Raw genomic sequence first — 7,500 nt, 5'->3', positions numbered from 1 at the left:
TCCTATTTTATTTTTGCCTCTTTCCCCCTCGAAGCGTAAACGCTATGTGGGGTGAAGATTGCTATGTGGCGTGTCAAAAATACGTCACCTAATATTATGCGATATCCTTAGAGGAAACTTTAAGGATATTCGTGCCAGGAGTTAGAAGTCTGGACACCTTAAGTCAAATTCTCTGGGAATATCACTGTAGTCAAAGATACCCTAGGAGGCTACTTAAAGGAACCTTCAATCAGGATGACATGGCTATCTCACCCAACAATAGATTTTTCGTTTCACTCAAAATCCGTTATATATATATATCTATATATATACTGTATATATATCTATATATACTGTGTATATATATATATATATATATATATATATAATTTATATATATACACACACACATATATATATATATATATATATATATATATATATATATATATACTGTATGTATATATAATTTACATATGTGTATCTATACATATATGTATATATACATATAGGTATATATATATATATATATATATATATATATATATAATTATTTATATATATATATACATATATGTGTGTGTATATATATATATATATATATATATATATATATTATATATATATATATATACACATGTATGTATATATATGCATATATATGCATATATATGTAAAAATATATACATATATATATATATATATATATATATATATATATATATATGTATATATATAAATATATATATACATATATATATAATGTATACATATGTATATATATATACATACATACATACATATATATATATATATATATATATATATATATATATATATTATATAAATATATGTATATATAGATGTATATATACATATATATATATATATATATATATATATATATATATATATATATATTTATATTCATATATATATATATATATATATATATATATATATATATATATATATATACATATATATATATATATATATATATATATATATATATATATACATATATATATATATTTGTATATATATGTGTAAATACATACCTATATATATATATATATATATATATATATATATATATATATATATATATATATATATATATATATATATATATGTGTGTATATATGACAAATTGGTAGATAATTTGTATTTTTCCTAACTATACAAACCTTAGCTATTTAATATGGGTATTACTTTCGGCGTAGCTGAAATGACGAGCTATTAGAATTTTAACGAGGATTTACTACCCCCTCGCTAGTTATCGAGGGGGTAGGGAGGGGTAGCGTGCTAACCCCCCCCCCCCCCTTGAACACACACATGTGATTAGCTCACTTTGCTTAGAGGTAGGATTTCCCGAGGGACAGGGCTGGCGGGCAAGTTTGATTGAATAGCTAAGGTTTGTATAGTTAGGAAAAATACAAATCATCTACGAATTTGTCATTTATTCCGTAACTGAAATACAAACCACGCTATTTAATATGGGTGACTCAACCCTTAGGTAGGGTGGTAAGTCCCAGCCATTACTGGTTTTTGGCTTTTTTCCGGGACTCAGTATCTGAGTGTGTTTGTACTCAAAGATAAGGAGTCTCTGCACTTCGCAAGTGCCTTGCTCTGCAAGAACTGCGGCCTACATAAGCTTGTGTGTGAAGGAATGAAGTGTGACTCGTCCTAGGAAGTTGACCTGAAGTCCTTTAGATGGAATTCTAGGATAGGACGTTCCCAATACCACCTCGTAAGGGTATGGTGACGTGACAGTATTATCTTAATACTAGGAACACAAGGAAACATGGTTTACCTGCAGTGGTTTTAGGTCAGCTGTGCAGAGAACCCAGGATGCTGCCTTCCCCGAGAGAGGGGAGAATGAAGAAAAGAATAAGGGCAGGCATACCTTTTCATTCATGCAGACTAAAACCGGGTAACAATGCCCTCAATCCTCTGCTGCTTGTCCATTAAGGAGCCTGAGATCTAAACCAGCTGTTGTGCAGCCATCACAGGGCCGATAGAAAACGTATCGAGCCTCCTGTGGGTCACATCTTGCAGGTAGTGGGCTGTGAAGGTCGTCTGACGCTTCCAAGCCCCAGCTTGTAAAACCTGCGTCACTGAGTAGTTCTTCTTGAAGGCCAGGGACGTAGCAATGCCCCTGACATCGTGTGCTCTAGGGCGACGTGACGGAGGAGGGTCGGGATTCAGGGAATGATGGATAACCCTGCGAATCCACGCTGAGATAGTATTCTTAGTGACCCTCCTCTTCGTCCTTCCTGTGCTCACCAACAATGCCTGCACCCGAGGACGAATTGCAGCTGTTCTCTTAAGATAGAGCCTCAGACTCCCCACTGGGCACAGTAGGAGATGGTCTGGGTCATCTGTTACAGAACGAAGACTCAAAATCCGGAAAGAGTCGAACTGAGGGTCTGGCACTCGTGGATTTTGAGTCTTAGCAACAAACTCAGGGACGAATCTGAACGTTACCTCCCCCCATCCCCTTGAATGGGTGATTTCATACGAGAGACCATGAAGTTCGCCGACTCGCTTCGCCGAGGCCAAAGCAAGTAGGAACACTGTCTTCCAAGTCAGGTGGTGATCAGAAGTCTGGCGTAGTGGTTCGAAAGGAGGTCTCTTATGAGACCTGAGAACTCGAACCACGTTCCATGGAGGAGGTCTCACTTCCGACTGAGGGCCGGTAAGTTCATAACTTCGTATGAGTAGAGAAAGTTCCAGCGAAGAGGAAATGTCCATTCCTTTGAGCCTGAAGGCAAGACTTAAGGCTGAGCGATAGCCTTTCTCTGCCGAGACTGAAAGGTGCATTTCTTCGCGCAAATACACAAGAAATTCCACTATTGTTGGAATAGTGGCATCGAGTGGAGAGATACCCCTTCCATGACACCAACCACAGAAAACTCTCCACTTTGCCTGGTAGACCCCTGCGGATGACTTTCGCAGGTGTCGAGACATCCTTTCAGCAACTTGCTGCAAAAAGCCTCTCTCTGTGAGGAGATGCTGGATAGTCTCCTGGCGTGAAGCCGCAGCAAAGCTACGGCTTTGTGAAAGATGTTGGCGTGTGGTTGTTTGAGTAGCTCGTGTCGTGGAGGAAGTTCTCTCGGGAGTTCCGTCAGGAGCTGCAGAAGGTCCGGCAACCACTCTACGTGATGCCATAGCGGAGCTATCAAGGTCATTGAAAGGTTGACCGATATTCTGGTCTTGTTGAGTACCCTCCTCATCAGACAGAACAGGGGAAAGGCGTATACGTCGATATTGTCCCACCGTTGTTGGAAGGCATCTTGCCAGAGTGCCTTGGGGTCCGGGACTGGGGAGCAGTACAGCGGAAGCTTGAAATTCAAAGCTGTCGCGAACAGATCCACCGTCGGGGAACCCCACAAAGTCAGGACTTTGTTGGCTACTAGACGATCCAAAGACCACTCGGTACTCACTATCTGGGATGCCCTGCTCAGACTGTCGGCGAGCACATTCCTCTTGCCTGGAATGAAACGAGCTGATAGTGGAACCGAGTGGACTTCAGTCCATCTCAGTATCTCTACTGCAAGATGGGATAGCTGCTCTGAAAAGGTACCTCCCTGCTTGTTGATGTAAGCCACTACCGTGGTGTTGTCGCTCATCACCACCACGGAGTGACCCACCAGGTACTGTTGGAACTGTTGAAGTGCCAGGAATACGGCCTTCATTTCTAGCAGATTTATGTGGAGGCACTTTTCTGATTCTGACCACAGGTCTGAGGTCCTGTGGTTCAGAACATGGGCCCCCCACCCTTTCTTTGAGGCGTCCGAAAACAACATCAAATCCAGGGGGAGGACGAGAAGATCCACTCCCTTTCGTAGGTTTTCGTCTGTCACCCACCACTGAAGGTCCATCCGTTCCGCACGACCCATAGGGACCATGACGTCCGGGGAATAGTGTCCTTGATCCCACCGAGACTTGAGTTGCCATTGCAAGGATCTCATCCTGAGGCGACTGTTTGGAACCAGACGGGCCAGGGAAGATAGGTGACCGAGGAGACTTAACCACGATTGGGCTGGGAGTTCTTCTCGTCTGAGGAAAAGATCTGCGACCCTCCTCAGCCTTGCTATCCTGTCGTCTGATGGGAAAGCTTTGTGGAGACTGGTGTCTATGATCATGCCTAGATATACCAGTTGCTGAGTTGGAAGCAGAAAAGACTTCTCGAGATTTACCATGATCCCTAGATCTTGGCAAAGTCCCAGAAGCTTGTCTAGGTGTCGAAGAAGGGTCGACTCCGAGTCTACCAGGATCAGCCAGTCGTCCAGATAATGGAGGAGACGGATGCCGATCCTGTGTGCCCACGAAGAAATCAGGGTGAACACTCTGGTGAATACCTGAGGTGCTGTGGAGAGACCGAAACACAGCACCTTGAACTGGTACATCTTGTTGTCTAGGCTGAATCTTAAGTACTTCCTTGAAGACGGATGGACTGGGATCTGGAAGTACGCGTCCTTCAGGTCCAGTGTACACATGAAGTCTTGTGGTCTGATCTGACTGCAAGTCTGACCGTGTCCGCCGTCTCCATGCTGAACGGGGTTTGTTTGACAAACCTGTTCAGAGCTGAGAGGTCGATGACTGGTCTTCAGCCTCCAGACGCCTTCCTTACAAGAAAGAGTCGACTGAAGAAGCCTGGGGAACCGTCGACGACCTCCTGGAGAGCGCCCTTCTTTAACATGGTCTCGACTTCTGCCCGTAGGGCTTGCCCCCTTGCCGATCCCATGGCAAAGGAGCTCAACGACACTGGAGCCACTGTCAGGGGAGGTAGAGATGTTGTGAACGGGACGCGATATCCCTGACTGATTACGGAAATCGTCCAGGAATTGGCCCCGAGTTGCTGCCACCTGATTGCGCAACTTTGTAGGCATCCCCCCACTGGAGGACATGCAGGGAGATTGCCAATCCTAGCATTAGCGGCCTCGGCCGCTCCCTCTAGGATTTTTCCCTCCCCTGAAGGACTTTTTGCCTTTCTTGTCTTTGACAGGAAAGGGCTTTGACACTGTTACCTTTGCTGCCACTGCCGGTTTCGTCGTCTTGGACGGGCGAGGTTGTTGAGTTGCTGGAGGTTTATAGGGCTTTGATGTAAGAGCCCTATGTAGGAGAGAGTCCTGGTTGGACTTCCTCCACTTCTAAGCTGCCTGTTCCACGTCTTTACGCTCAAACAGATTCTTTCCCAAAATGGAAGAATGTCTGAGCCTGCTGACCTCGACGGCTGGGACCTTCGTATGGAACCTCTCTGCCACCGCATCACGTCGTTTCAGAATGGAATTGGCCCACAAGTTCGAGACTTAGTGGGCCAGAAACTCAATGGTGCGGGTGCCCGAAAGGAGGAAGGTCTCCAAGGCCTTCCTGGTGCTCTCCTTAGACAGGTCCTCGGATCGCAACAGGATGCCAAGAGACCCCAGCCAGACATACAGCCACGAAGTAGCCTGCATGGCACACTTCGCAACCTTCTCCTGACTTAGGATCTCTGTCGCCGAGAAAGACACTTGCCGGCTAGAAAGCCTCTCTAGATGGACTCCCTTGATGAGCTCTTCCACTGAGTGGTGCAAGGGGAGAGCTAGGCAAGACTCCTCCATGATCTCAAAGTACCTCCTCTGGTGGATACGAGGAGGAGGGAGGAGCTTGTTGCCAGCAGTGGAACGGCTGGAGGAGGCAAGCTCGGAGAGCTGGCCCTCAACCTTATCCCTGGCACTCTTCATCCCTTGGGACCAGGGCAAAGCCGCACTGGCCTTAGAGGGCTTCTGAGTGCCAAAGACTCGGTCCAGGACCGTGTCCTTACCCTCTCGAGGAGGAATCTCAGGATCCGGGAACCCGTTGAGATGCCTCATCAGGGTCAGAACCTGCCAGAAGGCATGCTCTGACTCCTGTGGCTCCCCTTCTGGAGAACTGGCAGCAAAGTCTCCCGTCCCCAAAGGCTCTTCTTGGGGGGACACGTGGACGTTCTCTGCGGGTCTTGTTGGCTCTGGTCGAATCCTCGAGGATGACTTGGGATTGGTCTTAGAGTCCTTAGGTTCCCTCCTGGGAGGAATACAGGAATCCAACAACGACGTCTGTGGGCTCTTCTCCGCCCCAACCCGGGACGATTCTCCTGCACGGGGTGGGGTTTCTCCCATTAGTGCGATGGGAGAACGTCTCACCTCGGTAGATTCCCCTGAGGACGGAAAATCCTCGTCCACAGGAGAAGGAGATAAAGTCTGGGGGGGGGGGAAAGAGCCTTCCTCAAGGACTTCCGGGGAGCCAGCTTGGCCCTGGGAGAAGTTACCACTACTTCTACTCCTCTTTTCCTCTTCAGTGGGGTCGGAGCTGCCATTGATTTGAGGCCCAACTCAGAGAAGGCAGGTTTGAAAGCCTGCACGACGGCACTGAAAAGGGACACGAACCATGGCTGCTTACTGACAGCTGTGCTGTCAGAGACTCCCTCTGGAGGGAAGGGGGGGGACGTGAAGATGACGACCTGGAGGCTCTCGTTCCTGTAGCTTCGCGCGGGGGCTCGCGCTGTGAATCCTGATGGGAATCGCTGGGGATCGCGTTGGGAATAGCAGTGGCGCTGGTGCGATGGGGTTTTCCCTGGTTCGCGCGTGTGCGCAGAAATGATGGAGAGGCCACGCGTGGGCGCGCGGGCGACCGAGCGCTGGCGTGCAGGAGAGCAATGGCGCACTGGCGAGCGATGGCGCGCTGGCGAGCGATGTCGCATAGGTGAGCGATGGCGCGCAGGCGAGTGACTGCGCACAGGTGATCGGTGGCGCGCAGGTGCGCAATCTGGCAAAAGCAGAGGGTGCGCCGAAGGATGTGCAAGAGCTTGCGCGCGGAGGTGATTGCTCGCGCGCACGTGGGCGCGCAGGATCTAGCTGAGCTCTAGAAGGCGTGCGCGCACGGGCAGGGGATATACCCCTAGCGCATGGGCGCGCAGGAGGGCGCACAGCAGGAGCTGGAACAGGTGCGCGCGATGGCTGACGAGCAGGCGAGGTCCGAAGGCGCGTAGGAGATCGCTGACGGGAAGGAAAAGAAAGATTCTTCCCTCCTGCATACAGATCCGGAGATCGTGGGCGCGCAGGCAAACGTTGGCGCGCAGGCGAACGCTGGCGCGTAGGTGAAGAGCGCTGGCGAGCAGGAGATCGTGGGCGCGCAGGAGATCGTGGGCGCGCAGAAGATCGTGGGCGCGCAGATGTGCGCTGGCAAGGAGAAGGTCGCTGGCGTACAGGAGATCGCTGGCACGCAGGTGAGCGCTGGAAAGCAGGAGAGCGCTGGCGCGTAGTCTCAGCAACGGGAGATCGCTGGCACGTTGTCCTTGGAACAAGAGGTCTCTGAAGTGATGTCTCAGGAACAGCAGGAGAGCGCTTGCGCGCCATTGCGCGTAGGCGTGCAGGAGAACATTGGCGCGCAGGGGATACCTGGCGCTTAAGGGACTTACTCACAATGTGAGAAAGCCCCTTTTGCCCCGGAGGGACCGATGCCCGTTGGATAACGGGGTGCGTGGGCGCCCACAGT

General features: G+C 48.4%; 1 protein-coding gene across 1 annotated transcript in view; it reads right to left on the bottom strand.

Annotated features, from left to right (window-relative positions):
• Window positions 1-7,500, bottom strand: part of LOC137647004 (transmembrane protein 39A) — a 116,255-nt gene that overhangs the window by 70,440 nt on the left and 38,315 nt on the right. The gene's annotated exons all lie outside the window — the stretch shown is intronic.

This window comes from Palaemon carinicauda, chromosome 9 (genome assembly GCF_036898095.1).
Source record: "Palaemon carinicauda isolate YSFRI2023 chromosome 9, ASM3689809v2, whole genome shotgun sequence".
NCBI lineage: Eukaryota > Metazoa > Arthropoda > Malacostraca > Decapoda > Palaemonidae > Palaemon > Palaemon carinicauda.
Note: the sequence above shows the minus strand (reverse complement) of the source record. Positions and strands in the feature narration are given on the sequence as shown.